The sequence below is a fragment of the Cupressus sempervirens genome, chromosome 11, assembly GCF_028749045.1.
Source record: "Cupressus sempervirens isolate cs-2001-9-10 chromosome 11, ASM2874904v1, whole genome shotgun sequence".
In the NCBI taxonomy this organism is placed as follows: domain Eukaryota; kingdom Viridiplantae; phylum Streptophyta; class Pinopsida; order Cupressales; family Cupressaceae; genus Cupressus; species Cupressus sempervirens.
The window spans coordinates 683095798-683114462 of record NC_143128.1 but is presented as its reverse complement, the minus strand read 5'-3'; the positions used below and the strand labels follow the sequence as shown (position 1 = coordinate 683114462).

The window sequence follows — 18665 nt, the reverse complement described above, 5'->3', positions numbered from 1 at the left end:
GGTTACATAACCAACAAATTATCAAGAACAATATTTATTGTAATTTGTACTTCAAGGAGGGAGTCTTTTTGTTATTTATTTTCTTGTAATAGAGATACTCATTTTTTAATGTCATATATTATATAGATTTTGAAAAATGTGCATTCGTTCTTTGAGATTGGATAAAAGGGGAAGCATTATTAAGTCTGTGAATAGATTATTGATTCTTTGGACGATGTTGAGTTGTGTCTTATTGTAATTATTTTTCAGTACCATTGTTAATGCAAATATGTAGCTTAGTTTGGATTTTTGTTTTCAAATAAAGTTATTCATTGATTGGTAATATAAAATTTCTTGTGTCTTCTATTTAATCTTCATTGGTGAATGTGAGGGAGCGAGTTGTGCACCAATTCCTTGTGTTCACTTTCTTTATATTTAAGATTCTTTTACATATATTCTATGTTTATAGGTACATGTGTGTAAGTCTTTATTGGTTTCAAGTTTAAAGAATTCCCAAAATTTATATTTATCTGAACAAGGGACATATACCTTCACATCAAAATTCAGAGAACATTTGCATGTAACCATTGCAAATGTCTCAACTATTGGTTATAGATCTTGTCTTAGGTTTTAAGCATTAGAGGGTAATTTGGTTAAGTTTGTGAAATGAAAAATCTATTCACTAATATCACATCAAATGCCTCAGGGATCTAATTTGTCAAGACTATCTTCAAGACTCCTAAATGAAGGATTTGGTTGTGTAAACTTTAAAACTCTTGGAATCAAGGGTTCTATGGTTCCAATTCAATTCAAAGACCCCCAATCCACACAACTCTTCATCAAACTATTCAAAAATCCTAGTACGTTGTTTAGTAGACTGGCAACAAAACAAAAAACTAAATAACTTAGACTTCTTCCAAGATACCTAAGAAGGTAATGGTATTTATGGATACCCTTTTCAATGTTCTAAAACATATCAATGAATTTCATAGAATTACTTTGGACCAAAAAACCTATTCAACACTGATGCCCTATTTTTAATGCATAAAAATTGTTGGCATTATGATTATTTTTGTCATTAGTGACAAAACTTACTCAATTTTGTATGCTTACTAAGCATCCAAGTGGTTACCTTGTAAGAATTCACAATTCAGTAGTTTACATCGAGCAAACAGTGGCTACTGAGTAAATATAGACAATGTGAAGTCCAACAGTGTCTATTGAGCTTATCAGTATCTACCATGCTACATAGTGTCTATAGAGTAGATAGTTTGTGTCATGAAGAATCAATGCAAATTGAGAGATGAAAGATTCCATGTTTACTGAGTGAAACAAGGTAAACTTTGTGTACAGTATCTATCGAGTGACACTACATCTATCGAGTCACTAGTGGTTACCGAGTTCAAAACTACATCAAGTGATTAGTATGGACTGAGCCTTCACTTCTATCGAGTGCATGATGATGCCAAGTAATGTAGTGTACATCGAGTATTAGAAGGTCACTGAGTCAATTTAGTGAACTCGATTTATTTACTATTGGGCCAACTCTGTAATGTATTTGTTTACTTGTATTTTGGCCGACCTTGTAATTTTGTAAGTTTGAAAGGTATATATGTGAGATGTATTGTAAGATATCAAGAATGTATGTATGAAGGAATGTATGATGCATAGAATGAGAAGGAATTACAAAGTAATGTGAAGTATATGTGAAAGATCATTAACAGTAGTTCAAGGTACATATCAAGGTCAATTCAGAGACTAAAAGGTTATATCCATCACATGAGGTGATCAGTGCATAAGGGATCTTATGAGCAATTAGTTGCAAGTAGATCCACTACTTCACCCTAATAGGTGAATTAGATTTTCAAATCCTCTAACAAGGTAGACTTAACAGTCTTTGTACAAATCTCCTAACAGAGTGCATACTTCATTGTATGTTTACAAATCCTCTAACAAGGTGGACCTAGCAGTCCTTTGTGCTCTTAACATGGTAGATCACCAGAAGTGGTCAATGTAAGCCTTAACTAGCCAACTTTATATTGCAGTATTGAAGTTTTATGGGTATCATCCCCACCCCAGTTTTACTTTCTATTTGGAAGGTTTTTGGGTCACCAAATATTGTGTTCACTTGTGTAATAATTTTTTTATGTTTTGGAATTTATGCATGTAGTAGCATAGTTGGATGTATGGTAAAATAATAAAAAGTTTTGAGGTTACTGATTCACCCCTCCCCTCTTAGTAACCTGTCATATCTTGAATATTTCCAACAATTGGTATTAGAGCAGTTTGGTTCTCAGGATAAAAGTTTAGTAGCTTGAGCAAAGATCTAGGAATAGATGGAGATTTTTAGGCTTGACAAGGCAATTCAAAATGAAAAGCTAGATCTAGAAATGGCCATGGCTCAACTCAAAGAAGAAAAGGAGCATCTTTCTCAATCCCTAAAAAGAAGGAAGGAACTTGCAAGAAAAATGAATGACCATCGGTATGTTGAAGAAAAGATTGAAGACCTTTTATCATCAAGTAGCTCAGATGAAGCTAATGAGGCAATCAAGGAACTCCTAGGAAAGAATGACTCTCTGTAGGAAGAAGTAAGAAAACTTAAAAGAGAACAAGAAATCCAATCAATCAGGCTATGTGAAGTTTTGGAACAAAGAAATAATGAAAATGAAGACTTGGAGGCAAGAGATAATCAATCCAATCAGTATGAAGACCTCATTGATCAAATCTTTGGAGCAAATGAAGAAATCAAGATTCCCAAAGCACAAAATGAAAGAATAAGAAGTGATCTAAATAGTGAAACGGAAATTAATGAAAGAATACTGAGAGAACTGAGATGTGAAAAGAAAATTGTTGAGAAATTAAAGACTAACCTAAATATTGAAAAGAAAATCAATGAAAGAATGATGAAGTCACAAGATGATATGAATCAACTGATACAACTAAATGAGTAGAATCTTCATAAGCAAAAAGATAAGGCAAGACCTGGATATTATGAAGAATAAGGTGAATCTTCCAAGCAAGGTGCAAAAAGGAATATAAAACCCTCATGCAATCATTGTGGAAAAATTGGTCACACATCAAACAAATGCTAGAGCAATAGAAAAATAAAATTTAATGGAAAGTGCTATAACTGCAATCAACATGGTCACAAAGCCAATGAATGCAAAGAGAAACCAAAATTTGAAGGTAATTGTCACAAATGCCAAAAGCATGGTCACAAGGAATCCCAATGTAGATCAAAAACATTCAATCTAACTGAACAACTTGTAAAGGAAATATTTGGATGGGACTACAATACCTGGTGCAAATGTCATTATTGTGGAGAATATGGACACATTGGTATAAACTATGCAAGGCATCACCTAAGGAAGAAGGAAACTACTATAAGGTGCTACACATGCACTGAACTTGGTCATATAGCTAAAAACTGCATGAATATAGGTATAATTGAAGATGAAAAGAAAGGAAGGGCTGAAAACATAAGGAAACAAATGAGGCAGCAATGGGTTCCTAAATCCACTGAAGACGCAAGCTCGAAATCATGGAAGTGAAGCAGTTCCAAGAAATATAAGGAATATAAATGATCAAATTAGTATTGTAGATACACCGAGATCATAGAAAAGTTATCTTTCACTGAGTGCATCAGACTCTAATGAGAAAAGTAGTTAAAGACCTTATCGAGTGAGGTCAAGAGTAAAGAGAATTTTGTTTGTTTATCGAGTTGATACTCATGTCGAGTTAGGTTAGTGGATGATAGTCTCTCACGCACTATGACAATATGGTACCTAGCATTAATGGAATTTTTTTTATCAAAATGGGTGAAATTCAACTTCAGTTTCATTGTATCCTCAGAGCTAATAAGATTTCTAGGTGCATTCGAGTGACTTCAAAGCGATTTCAAGTAAATTTGCAATTAACAAATTTGTTCAAAGATTTCCATCACTTACCAAGCAACAATAGCTTCTAAAAACACAAGCACTAGTAAGGTGAAACATGGATCAGTAATGTTGGTCAAAGGTGTAGAATGGAAAGCACCAAACTTCAAGTTGGTTTTTGCAATGGCAGAGGCACTCGACCCTAATGGTGCATAGTCACGAATTCCACCAAAGTTACTTTTAATCAATGATATCTGAACTCATTTCAAATGTTCTATTCAAGAAATAGGAACCTTAGAAATGGATAGTGTGTTAGAAGAAATGTGTGTTAGTGGCTCTCTAAAATCCAAAAATAAACATCAGGAGACAAAAGGGTTTACCCAAATCTCCCATATGCCAAGAAGCTTCCAAATAAAATGGATTAGATATATTCTTAACCATGTTCACAATGGTTAGCTATGGTTGGAACAACCCATACTAATCACTAAGAAGATAATTCACAAGATTACTGGCCTTCCCATACTCAACAAAGCCAAATCTAAAAAAACCCTAGGTTGGGATGAACTTCAGAAGAAAACTGTAGCCGAGTGGGATGAAAAAGGCTTAAAGTGTGCCGTGTGAGGCCATAGACCTAGCATTTAAGGTTGTGAAGAAGAATTTTGAGTATGACTTGTCTGCCCTATTACTAAGGCAACTGAACAAGAACATGGACAACATCAAATCATCAAAGAACAACCCCTATAAATTTGGATCATTATTGAAATGTTTATTCTTCTATGTACGAAAATTCTTTCCCTTTAAAGGTTCTGTTGTATGGAGAAAGGATGTCCCCATTCTATATCAGATTAATGAGTTTATAGTAGAAATGGGTGTAAATTTTGACAGTATAATGGATAACTATTTTGAAGATTTCAAGGAGAGGATGAACAATAGGTTTAGAATCCCTCCTAAACTTGTTGAAGATTACAAAGATGATGTTTGTTTTATGGTTGACTATGATAGAGTATATATTCAGGCAGTCAGGGCCTGAGTTGCATGGGTAAAACCTCTACGTTATGAAGTAAACATTGATGAAACTAGAGATATTATTGAAGCATTGGTAAATGAACCAGTAGATCCCAAGCAACCAATTTTTGGAACTTATGATGAGGCTAAAGCCAAAATAGAATTGGAGATCAAACTTCCATAAGCAATCAACAAAGGTAAAAGGAAGGTTGCTAAGTTGAAAACTGCTACCAAGCCTTTAATGATTACCAAAGGAAAAGGCGAGGATGAAGAAGAGGAGTAGGAACCAAAAAATGATGAGGAAGAATCAGAAAAAGAGGTAGAGCCAACCAAAAAGAAAGGAAGGGTTATCATCACAAAACCCCCAAAGGCATGCACAACTATTTTCACTAGAAGAGGCAAAGGTAAGAATAAGGGTGAAGTAGTATTTAACAAGCCCCAACTAACCTTCCAAGAAAGATTAAAATAGATGGAAGAGGGAGCTAGCATCAACAATTTTAAAGCTCTAAATTTTGAAACAAGGACTGATGTAGAAAAGATGCAGATTGAGGAACTGGTACTTAATAAGATGGGAAAATGGAAATGCTCCCCAAACCAGCTTGCCCCTCAAATCTCCAAAAAGATATTTATAGGATTGCAACCAAGGTGGGAGTTAGCCACCCAAATAGCCAAGGACATAAATGAGAAATCCTTGAAGAATCTTCTACCAAGTCTTACTAAGGTAGAAATAAAGGCAGCAACGAAGAACAATGAAGGTAAAATGATGATTAGATTTCACACATTTTTAATTCTAATTAAGGATATTGAGCATGTTGTAAGAGATGCAACAAACATGTGGAAGAACATCTATCATCTACAAAAGCCCACTAATGATCTAGTTGTGATTGAGGATGATGGTGGTACTAGTAGTGATGAAAGAGATGAGAATGCTCTAAGTGCTAGTGATGATTAGGCACTAAGGTCTGATGATGAAGAAAAAGAGGAAGAAGTAGAAGAAGAAGACAAGGAGGAAGAGGATGAAGAAGATGATCTAATGAAGATTGCAGTACAAGTCATTGCTTCCCTTCCTCACTCTCCACCTAAGACGGACACATCATTAGGGTTGGAAATAGTTTCAGTAGGATTGACCACATAAAAAAAATCATCTACTCCTGCCACCCCACAGCTCCAAGCATCCTCTATGGATGTAACAATTACTTCATCTACTGAGTTGCAGCCTTCTTTGTCAACACCTGAGCAATTAGTCACTGCAGCATCAGCTATTTCAACCTCCTCTATTGCATGTACAGTAAGTTCTACAGTTCTTTCTACAATTTTTTCTACAACTCCAATTGTGAATATTCTAGTCTGTACACTACTAGTTTGTACATCATTTTTGGGAAGCACACCAATTTTGAGCATAGTCAATACTTCTCTTAGTTTTCCTCTAGTTGCATCTATTCAAGTTTTCTTTGCTAGTCCATCTATGTCAACTATTGACTTTGATTCCAAATCCAAGGAATTAAGCATAGAAGTAAAACCAAAAACTCCTCTAAAAATTTTGCTTATTGGAAAAAAAATTGATGAAGACATAGACTTGGATACAAAAATTATTATTCCAAAGATAGACTTGGATAATGCCTCAGCCAGTGAGATGAGAATGGTTAGTCAGCTTCTAGAGCAGAAGGCAAGGCAAAAGCAACTCATAGAAGAGAGAGATAGAGAATATACCATAATAGAGAATGCTAAAAACATAATTACTAAAGCCATTGGTGTTGATGTTGATTCATCTCAACACATTTTGTTGCAATTAGAAGAGGCTGTAAATAAGTTTAAAGAGAACACCTCTAGGAAAGAGAAACTCATTGAAAAGGAAAAAAAGAAATTTGACAATAAGGTGCTTGAGCACATTGTTCAACACATTGTAATAAAGCAGGTTGAACTATCTTCAATTTTGAGCAATCTTGAGCAAGCGTTCACAAATGTAACATCACTTTTTGGCAAGCTCTATGATATTACTGAGTACAGTAAGGAAATCAAAGAAAAATTAAATAAGTTAGATGTGGAAATGAAGGCTAGCACTCAAAAGTTGTAGCTTGACTATAGTTCAAGCTCATCCCATCACACAAAGGTGAAATTTTTGTCCAAAATGTAGGTAGAGTTACTTAGAGAAGATGCCAGAATCTGGTCTACACTGATTGACATTCAAAATATGATTCTTCTAGTCATGGATCAAATGTAGAAACATATTTCCTATTCAAAAACATTGATTCATGACATCAATTTTTCAATAAAAAATCATATGATTGAACTTTATACAAAAGTTCAAGTGGCTCTCTCCACTTGCAAAATTTTGCAAGATAATTGGGATAAGACATTGTCTCTTATTGTAAAGGTACACTTGGAATTTCTCTCACATTTTAGTGTCTCTATTTAAATTTATTATATATACATTCTTTAGCATTATTGTCAAAAAGGGGGAGATGAGATTGTTGACAGGGGGAGATAAGGTTATTAACATTGGGAATATGAGATGAATAAGGAATAAGAGAGACATTGTATAGATAAAAGCTATGCATGCCATATGTATGGGGGAGATATGTGAGACACGTAAGATATGTATATAGCATATTTACAAAGATCAATTTTGGTAAATCAGAATGTCAGTTTTGATTCATAAGTGTTTTTGTCACTAATGTCAAAGGGGGAGATTGTTGGCATTATGATTATTTTTATCATTAATGACAACACTTACTCAATTCTATATGCTTACCAAGCATCCAAGTGGTTACCTTGTAATCATTCATAGTTCAGTAGTTTACACTGAGCAGATAGTGGCTATCGAGTAAATACAGACAATGTGAAATCCAACAATGTCTACCGAGTTTATTAGTATCTACTGTGCTTCATAGTGTCTACCAAGTAGATAGTTTGTGTCATGAAGATTTAGTGCAAACCAAGCAATGAAAGATTTAGTGTTTATTGAGTGAAGCAAGGTAAACTCAGTGTACATTATCTACTGAGTGACACTACATCTACTAAGTCAGCAGTGGTTACCAAGTTCAGAACTATATTGAGTGATTAGTATGGACCAAGCCTTCACTTCTACCAAGTGCATGACAATGCCGAGTAATGTAGTAGATGTTGAGTATCATAAGGTCACCGAGTTAGTTCAATGAACCTAAGTTATTTACTATTGGGCCGACTCTGTAATGTATTTATTTACTTGTATTTTGGCCAACCTTGTAATTTTGTATGTTTGAAAGGTATATATGTAAGATGTATTGTAAGATATCAAGAATGTGTGTATGAATGAATGTATGATGCATGGAATGAGAAGGAATTGTGAAGTAATGTGAAGTATATGTGAAATATCATCAACACCAGTTCAAGGTACACAAAAAGGTCAATTCATAGACTAGAAAGTTACATCCATCACATGAGGTGATCAGTGCATAAGGGATCTTATGAGAAATTAGTTGCAAGTATATCCACTACTTCACCCTAACAGGTGAATTAGATTTTGAAATCCTCTAACAAGGTAGACTTAACAGTCTTTGTACAAATCTCCTAACAGAGTGCATACTTCATTGTATCTTTACAAATCCTCTAACAAGGTGGACCTAGCTATCCTTTGTGCTCTTAATAGGGTAGATCACTAGAAGTGGTCAATGTAAGCCTTAACCAACCAACTTTATACTATAGTATTGAAGCTTTTTGGGTATCACCCACACCCAAGTTTTACTTTCTATTTGGAAGGTTTCTTGGTCACCAAATATTGTGCTCACTTGTGTAATGATTGTTTTATGTTTCAAAATTTATGCATGCAGTAGCATAGTTGGATGTATGGTAAAATAATAAAAAGTTTTGAGTTTACTGATTCACCCCACCCCTCTCAGTAACCTGTCATATCCTGAATATTTCCAATATAAAATGACCCAATTTACAAAGGAAGTACTTGTCGACGATTTTCTATCAACGCCAACTCTTGGATAGTGTCTTCTTATGTCTTGAAATGCTTAATCCCAAAAGGAATTAGACTCCAACACTCTACAACTTAGAAATCCCCAAATTGTCCCTCAAACCCTTATAATCTAGGGCTTCCTCAATCTTCTAATTCTCCACATTTTTGAGCCAAATTGGTGATTGAATCACCTTTCATTCTCCATACTTAAATGTTTTAAAGCATAAAATGTATGCCTCAAGTGGACAGATTATCCACTACTACACCTTGGTGTTCAACTTCAATAACTTCATAAAAAATCTATCAAATAGGAATGAGATTAAAAGCTCCACACCTTAGCAAAAACCTTGGGAGAATGCTAACCCTTCAACTTTGGGTCAACACACTACTTTACTTTGTCTTCACTCAACCTTGGAGTTGCCTATATGCATGGCAAAATCATAGAATATATTATATATCGTTATCCCCAACTGCATAAAAGTGAAATAAAACTATACATAATGGAACCACTATCTATACTCAACAAGCCATCAATGTGATGAATTAAGTATGTTAATGATTTACTATAGTAGGGAAGAGAAATTTCAGAATACATTATCTATAGAATCATTGCAATGTATCACCATTGATAGTGTTTTGTAATTTTTGAAAATGAAAGAAGAAAAGATGAAATATATCTTCTCCACAATATGAATTCTTACTTAAGAAAAGTTTTGATTATTTTTCCTATCCAAGAGGAAACTTGGAACCAAAATATAACACTAACCCAAGTAACAAGGCTTTGCTATCCCCTGGACATTGTATGGTCCATTGGTTTTCTTCCTATCAAAAGGTCAAGTAGAACCACCCCAAAAATATATACATCACTCTTTTGAGTTAATTGACCAGTCATAACATACCTGAAAGGAGAATGAAAATAAAACTGTCACAACCACAACCTTGAATACTCAAAAGTTGCCCTATCATTTTTTTAATAGGAAGCACCCAACATAGCATTCAATTTTGATCTAAATGAAAAATAGATGCAATGCTTATTTCCATCTAAAGTAATCCTTAGAGACAAGTAGCATCAACAACTGTGGGAGGCTATTAAGTACATTGCATGGTACACTTACTTTTGAAACCCTTCAGTATCTATCAAATTTGGAGTAGCATGGAAGTCAATATGGTAGTTGTATTCTACAGTCAGATTCATATAAACATTGGAGGCCTAAATAATTACAAAAGTATATCTAGATAGATTATATTATGTTAAACAATGAAAAACTCAAGTTTTAATGCTTGTTAAAAAACTCAATCACTAGTGCTAGGGATAATTTTCAAAAATTCATAGGAAGTTCAAAAATCTTGGTGAATCTTTTCAATATCAAAGTCTTACATTATAGTATTTGATCATAATGTAGAATTATGTTTCCAGTTCTAGGTTTAATATGATGGAATACAAAAAATTGCAATTTCCTAAAGGAAAGAAATATTGTTTGTGAAAATTTGAGCCACTTTATTTTCAATAGAAAATATTTTTACATAAAAAGAACATTATAGCCAATTGGTAAATATTATTACTAAAACTTCCCAAATAGCATAAAATTAATTTCTTGTTCATTTTGAAGCACCCACATTAATTTCCCCCAATTACAATCTTTTCCAAATTATGAGAAAACATCTGAGGTATTTTGTTATAGATTATAATCTAGTTTACAAGTTCTTGAAATAATGAGTATAGCCACCCCAACTTAAGAAATGCAATCATAGATGTAGGTGTAGCAATTTGAGGGATTAGAAAGTGGAGGAAAAGAAAAGAAAAATAGTACTAAAAAGAAAATATTTGGATTGATCCAAATACAAGATTGAGAAATGCTGATTTGATTTAACTGGTGCACAACCAATGGTATATCCAAGAGACACCACCCTTAAGATGTTCCTTTGATCTTGCAAATTATACATGGAATGGACCAACATCATCAAGTAGGATGAAATGTCGAGGAACAAAACACTTGCTACTACTGTAATAATGAAATAAACATAAGACAACACTAAGAAACATGACGTATTCAAAAATATTAATATTTTCTTAAACCCTATAAAAAATTTATAAAGAAAAGAAAAGAAAAATAAAGACTCCATAATATTATTAACTCAATAGAAAATAGTCATGCCAATCCTCAAATATCTTGAACCAAGGTTGCATGGGTATGCATACCCACACCCCTATGATGCGTTCCCATATATCTAAGTACTGGGTACTCCGTGGAGAGCATCATAGCTCAGGACCTTGATTATGAATTTTGATTTATGTTTTAGTTTTTTATCTATGTATCAGCTTGTTGTTTATCAAGCTTAATTCAATATGTAATTAGTTCAAAACTTTGATACAATATCGATAAATAGTATACTTTATCACTATTCAAGTTAGACGTTTATCATTTTCAATATGTTATTGTCATATGACTTATGATCTTCTTGTTCGTGTTTAAAGTCTACCTTCTTTGTTATACATCTAAGCATTTAGTTTATATTATATTATTATTATTAAAAACGTATTGCAAGCTGAAACTGAAAAATAAAACATTAGGTCTGCAAACTTTATCATGGTTCTTGTTTTGAAAAACCATTGTTGGGTCTCATATTTTCTGATTATCTACAAATATTAAATTATATTAAAAAAAATTATATTCCCAAGTACCCCCATCCCCTATTTTAAAACATAGCCATACCTATACTAGTACCCCATCCCTATGCAAGCTTGTCTTGAATAGGTGCATAACAAAAAAAAACTATTCAACTTTCACACTAAGTCAAAAAAATGATTAGCTTGATTTTATATATTGAGATTGAAAAACTAGTCCTTCCAAAAACATAAATTGTTAAAGGTATAGGATCACTACAAATGTAATAACGCTTCCCAATCTTTCTATGTGTTCCAAGTGTAGATTTTGAATGTATATAAATATAAATAGAGGAGATGTCTCTATGAAAATTCTTAAGTTAATAATCATTAGAGAATTATATATATATATATATATATATATATATATATATATATATATATATATATATATATATATATATATAGAGAGAGAGAGAGAGAGAGAGAGAGAGAGAGAGAGAGAGAGAGAGAGAGAGAGAGAGAGATTGATGATTAACTAAAGAAGGATTATGACTAGGCCAATTCAATCCAACTGAAGCTATAACATTAACACTCCCTCTTAGCTAGGGAGGATTGTTATAGACCACCTTATGCTCTCAAGCATATAGATGGTCTACTAGCTTGAGCCAATGTCTAGACCTGTGATGGACTAGCACTCCTCCTAGGATGGATAAATAATTATGAGGTGCTACATATTGATTGCTACAAAGTGAAAAGAAAAACTCCAATAGATTCTTAAATACAAAAAGTGAAAAGGAACACTACATTAGTTTCTTATATAAAGAAATTATTAGGCTCCATTTGAGTAACTGAAAACTTCCATTATTGTGATATTGTTTTCAAGGTTCAACTATGTTGTCCTTCAAATAAAAATTCAAAAATTTGAAAACCCATGTTTCATGAGTAGTAGTCTCAAAAAGCTATTTTTCATGAAAATGAATGTGTTGGAATATTCAAATAGGAAGAATGCTTCTAAGTGGGGGGGGGGGGGGGGGGGGGGGGGGGGGTGAATTAGAAGTATTGTATTTTAACCATTAAAATTTTTTAACTGAAAGTAGATTGCATGCATATGAACATATCAGACAGTTATGAAAAACACATAAGCATCACCACATAACACTTGAGATTTTGGTAACCCAGAAACCATCTAGAAATAAGAAGGTAAAACTGGGGTGGGGATGATACCCACAAAATCACTGCAGTAATAATATTTAACCACTTCTAATGGTCTGTCGTATTAAAGGCTTTCCATGTTTAAGGCTTTACACTGTATCAATAGTGACCTGATTAAAGGATTTACAAACACTTTACATGAAGTGTTACCCTGTTAAAGGATTTAATCACCTACAAAATAGGATTTAAAGGATCTACAAAATAGTTGTTAAGCTAACCTATCAACATAGGGTTTTTCATTCTAATACAATTGCTAGAGAGTATTAGGTACAATAAACCTGATAACTTGCAATCCTTCATTTGCTGAATACAGGCACTTGATCTGCTTTCTCTAATCTTGATCCTCTGAGATCTAATACTCTTTACTCTGAAATAGTGTTCCTTCCACACCCTTGTACATCCACTTCTCTTTCTAATCAGATTTTGTCTTCCTTATAAAGACATTTGAAGACTTAGGGTTAGGTATGGATCTACGATCCATATTGAATCTTTGCTTCTCGCTCATTCCTTGCACTTTTCTTATTGGTTGCATGCCTTCTCCATTTTTCTTATTGGTTGTATGTAGATTGCATAAAAAATACAAAATATTTGATCTTATTATTTAATCCTTCAAGATTCGTCATATGTCAGCCATGAAAACAGTTTACATATGAATCAATGAAGTTACAAACTCATATGTACATTCTATGTTACACTTGCTGATTTTAGATGCTTGACACTAATAAAAAACTGGCTTACTCGGCTCCTGTTGCATTTTTGTACTGCTCGACATCATCTTTAACTCGACACTTAAATATCACTTGGCACTTGTATCATACTCAACACCTAAAGTCATTCGGCACCTGAAGGCTACTCGGCACCTAAAGATCACTCGACACCTGAAGTCTTTCTTGACTCGGCTCATGTTGTGGCTTGGCATACATGGTGTACTTGGCTCTAATATAGAAAGTGGTTAAGTGTATTGGCATTCAATTGTCAAAAACCATTATCAGGTTAACAGAATGGATTCTTGAGAGATGAGTTCTTGAAATGAAAAAAATAGCTATAGAGATGATGGAATGTGGTTCTTGTGGATTCACCTTTTCTTTAACTATGCTTTCTACTAGTTTTTGTAATTCATCCATGCTGACCAATACTAGATCTATACACAATCTTGCTTGCTATGTAGATTGGTCAAGGATTCTTTTGAGGTCTTCTGCAGTTAATAGATTGATGTTCTGACCAGAAGTGTCAAGAACATCTTTTATAATTATAGTTTCTACAAGTGTGATGGGTACATGAGGAGGGCTAGAGGGTGGTAATTGTGTGTCTTGCACACTCTGGTCTAGTTGTTGCTCTTGCTCAACTATTGCCATTACATCTTGTTCTTGTGTCTCTTCCTCCTCTCCATCTTTCTTTTCTTCTTCCTTCTTCTCTTCTTCTTCTTTATGTTCTTCTTCTTCTTTCTTTTCTTCTTCTTCTTTATTTTCTTCTTCTTTCTTTTCTTCTTCTCCCTTCTCTACTACTATCTTCTCTTCTCTCCTTTTTCTTCTCTCTTCTAGTGGAGTAGCTACTTCTTCCTTGTATTCTTCTTCAAGAAAATCTTCAATCTTTTTGAACAAGTTTTTCCATGATTTCATTGTTCTTTGAACAATTTCTTCCATCTTGTTTTGGAGAATAAAGAATCCCTGTACTTAGGTGTAAACCTAGTATTATGCCTTCTAACTGCTTTCTTTATTTTTTCCTTAGTCAAATTAGGCAATATGCTTGCTAGGGTTGATTCCCTCATCTCCTTCTCAATTTTCAAACAAAAATGCCATCTATCTTCCACAATTTTAGACAGTTCTTTTGGCAATTGTCCATCTAGTTCAAGAGGAGTGTACTTGAACTGTGCCATCATTCCATAAACTATTTCCTCTATCCTATTATGTTCTTCTTTAGTAAACTTATTGAAATCAACTTTATTTAAGTTTCTTAAATCACCATTTCCAATCTTTTTACGTAAAGTATGAACTGAAAAATGGCTTACCTTTTTAGATTGATCTTCTTCTTCAGTATCAGGTTGATCCACATATCTTCTTCTTTTCCTCAGCTCTTCCTGTGTTTCCTTGATTGGTTTCTTCTTTGTAGCTTCCTCTGTAGCCTTTTTAGTGGAGGCCCTTGTTGGAGCTTGAGTTGTTGGCTTTTGAGGTGATGGCATAGTAGATTTCTTTGGTTTTTGCTGAGCTGGAGGCTATTTTGTTGCCTTCCTTTTCTTTGACTCAACTTCAATTGGTGCTTCCTTGGCTTCTTCTTCCTCTGTACCTTCCTCCTTGTCTTCACCTAGGCCTTCGGTCAATTCCATTGGGCCTTGTTCTTGTTCATCTTCATCATCATCATTGTCATCTTCATCTTCTTCTGCTTCAGCCTCAATTACTTTACCAAATTTCCTTTTAATCTTCTTCAACAATTTGTCTTTCTTCTTTAATGTGGAGGCAGTCTTTAGCTCCATATTTATCTTTGATCTTACCAAATCATAAGTACCAAAGTGTGGAGCACTTTTATCTGTCTCTTCTACCAATAATGTAGTTATTGTTGTAGAAGCTTCATCTATATTGATTTCATATCCAAATGGCCTTAGCCATCTCACCTTTGGAATTACTACTTGAATATAGGTAAAATCAATGTCAACTAAGAAGCACAAATCATTAGCATGTTTTTCCACTAAGGAAACTGGTATTCTTGATCTTTGCTTCATGGATTTCTTGAAGTCCTCAAAATAACTTGTCATCAGTGTATCAAAATTTTCTCCCATCTGTTCTATATATTCATTGATTTGGGCAATGATAGTCTTATCATTCCTCCATGTAACTTTTCCAAAAGAGGAAAATTCATTCTGAACATAAAAGAATATACAAACTAGAATTGTTCCAAATTTGCATTGAGCACCCTTTGTCCTTCTTATGGCAGCTAGGTTTTTAGTAATTTGTTGTAGTTGCAGTTCTGCAAGATCATAAGTATGATCCTTTTTCACCAATTTGTAACCTACATCTACTGGAATACATGGCACACTGTTGAGTCTACTGGATTGATAGAACTTATGGGCTATGACTCTAACAGAAAACTCAACTAGAGGATCTTGGATGGTATGAATTGCCATTCCTCTTTTATTCCACTGAGCACCAGTATTCTTTGCAATAACCTCCTTTGATTCACTTCTCAAGGTTTTGAACTGATCTAGGGTAGGATACCCAGTTACCCTAGGTAAGATTGCTTTTGTTAATTTGATGGGAATATCTTCCAACCAAAGACTTCCACCATGAATTCTGCTTAACACAAGTTTAACCCATTCTATCTTGAATAGGGTGGGAAAGCTCAAAACTCGAGTCAAACCCTTTCTTTCAAAAATTTTGAATTCATCTTTTAAGACTCCATCTATGCACAATTTTTCATAGGATTGCCTTATTTCCATATCTCCTAGGGCTCCTATCTTACAATTGTAGCATCTTCTCACGTCTTGAACCATTACAACTTTTGGGGTTATTTGGGAGAGAGCTCCAGCTGGGTCATTTTTGTATGCAACTTTAGGGATGGAATGAAACTCAAGTTCCTTGACCTCATTTGACACTAACTGAACTCCAAATGACTCTTTCTCCTCGGTTTTCTGGGAACTTGATGCCATTTATGCAAACTAGGGTTTCCTTTTTATGAAATATGAAATTGCATAGCTTGACACAAATGAAAATACCTCAAGATCGATGAAAATGCATTGAGAGATGTTGTAATCTACTTGAAATGTTGGATTCTCTACTATGAAGTTGCTCTGCTCTCTTTCTTTTCTTTTCTTCTTGATCGCGATGAGGAAAACTAATTGGAATCATGATAATATACCCTATTTTTATTGCATTAAATGCTCAACTTCCAACTTGGCTTTTGATGGATTTTAACATTACTCGGCTTGTACTACACTTCCACTTTACTTGACTTGCATTGGAGTTAACCAACTCGGCATCAGTTATCAACTCGGTCACTATTAGGAACTCGACATGTGTTGGAGTTTAGCTTGGCATCCAAAGACATCTTGGAGACATCATTTAGATTTTGTCTTGACATCTTGTCTCATGTAGATTTATACTTTGCATTGCTTCTTTGTCTTGGGACTTATGTCTGATATAACTTTGTTTATCAGTCCCATGTACTTCTCATGCTTAGTTTGATGAAGTGTGATCACTTGACCCATTGGGTGAAGTGATCCCTCTACTTGATGTGTTGCACTCATCTTTCTTTTTCTAAGTCTTATTCATTTTCCCGATTATCTTTTCGACATCAATATTTTCTTTTCTCATATTTTCTTCAGTCTTGGGTGCCTTTGACCTTGTAAGATAGTTTCTTCTGGTATGACTAGTTTTCAAACAACTAAAACATGTAGTTTGGCTCAACCATCTTTTATAGTTTTTCTTGAAATGTGTTCTTATGCAATTCTAGGGTGTATGTCCATATTCCTGACAATAATAACAGCTATACCTGTTGTTGTAATTCCAATGATAGTGACTTTCATTTCCTTTTGATTTTGCTAGTTGATTTGAAGTCCACATAGGCTTTGATATGAATTAAAATGCTCTATGTCCATACTTCTTGCAATTATGACAATGTCCATCAAATCTTTGAGTCCTTGTGGCATTAGATCTGCAATCTTGTGTTATATGTCCTTGCATGTTGCACTTGTGACAGTAACTCTTGCTCTTGGGTGTATTTGTTTGATTGAATCTCCTACTCTTGCAAATATTAGCAGTATGTCCCTTTTTATTACAATAATGACAAGTGGTTTTAGAATCCTTACCTTTGTCACTTCTTTGCTCAACTCTCTTTGATGATTCTCCAACTTTAGTGCTGTTGTATCCAAGTCCTAATGTATCATGGGCAGATTTTGGGGATTTCAGCAACTGTTCAAAATAATTGATCGCTTCACTTGACTTTTTGAGATTCTCTGCTACCTCTTTTTCTTTGTTTAATTCATTCTTCAGTTGTTCATTCTGCATTTTCAAAGTAGAGATCTCAATATCTTTCATATTGAGTTCAGGATGAAGGTTCATCATTTGGGCAAGTGTATCCATCTGCATGTTTGAGATCATTGTTAATTTAGTATATTTTTCTTCAAGTCTATTTGCAAGATTTTTTTAATCATTTCCCATTATGACTTTGTCCTCAACTGCTCTTTTCTTTTGTTTAGTGATTTTACATAACATTATGGCTTGTGATTCATGTTACATCTTGAGAGATCTTATCTCTTCTGCTTGAACTTTGTTTTTCTCCATTAGTTTTGCTATTGTCACATCAAAATCTTTGGTGTCTCCATTGGCACACAGTTATGTGGTATCAATCTCCTTGTAGTTTATATCATTTTCAGTTATGGCTATATCCTTCCTTTTCTCCAAGGATTTTCTCAATTCCTCCCTTGCTTCCTCTACTTTGTGTAGAGCCAGTTGCACATCAATCACTTGATTGTCAATAATCTTCTCAAGTTTGAAGACTTCCATCTTTATATCTTTTTCTCCAAGTTGTTAGACTTTTTCTTGTGAGAACCTTCCTCTAATACCAATTGTTGGAATATTCAAATAGGAAGAATGCTTCTGAGGGGGGGGGGGTGAATCAAAAGTACTATATTTTAACCATTAAATTTTTTTAAACTAAAAGTAGATTGCATGCATATGAACATATCAGACAGTTATAAAAAACACATAAGCATCACCACATAAGACTTGAGATTTTGGTAACCCAAAAACCCTCCAGAAATAAGAAGGTAAAATTGGGGTTGGGATGATACCCACAAAATCACTGTAGTAATAATATTTAACCACTTCTAATGGTTTGTCCTGTTAAAGGCTTTACACTGTATCAATAGTGACCTGATTAAAGGATTTACAAACACTTTACATGAAGTGTTACCCTATTAAAGGATTTAATCACCTATTTAAAGGATCTACAAAATAGTTGTTAAGCTAACCTATCAACATAGGGTTTTTCATTCTAATACAATTTCTAGAGAGTATTAGGTACAATAAACCTAATAGCTTGCAATCCTTCA

At 34.0% G+C, this 18665-nt stretch overlaps 1 pseudogene; it reads right to left on the bottom strand.

Annotated features, from left to right (window-relative positions):
• Nucleotides 1–5927: 5927 nt before the first annotated feature.
• LOC149531556 (protein DETOXIFICATION 27-like) overlaps nucleotides 5928–18665 on the bottom strand; it is a 46824-nt pseudogene continuing 34086 nt past the window's right edge.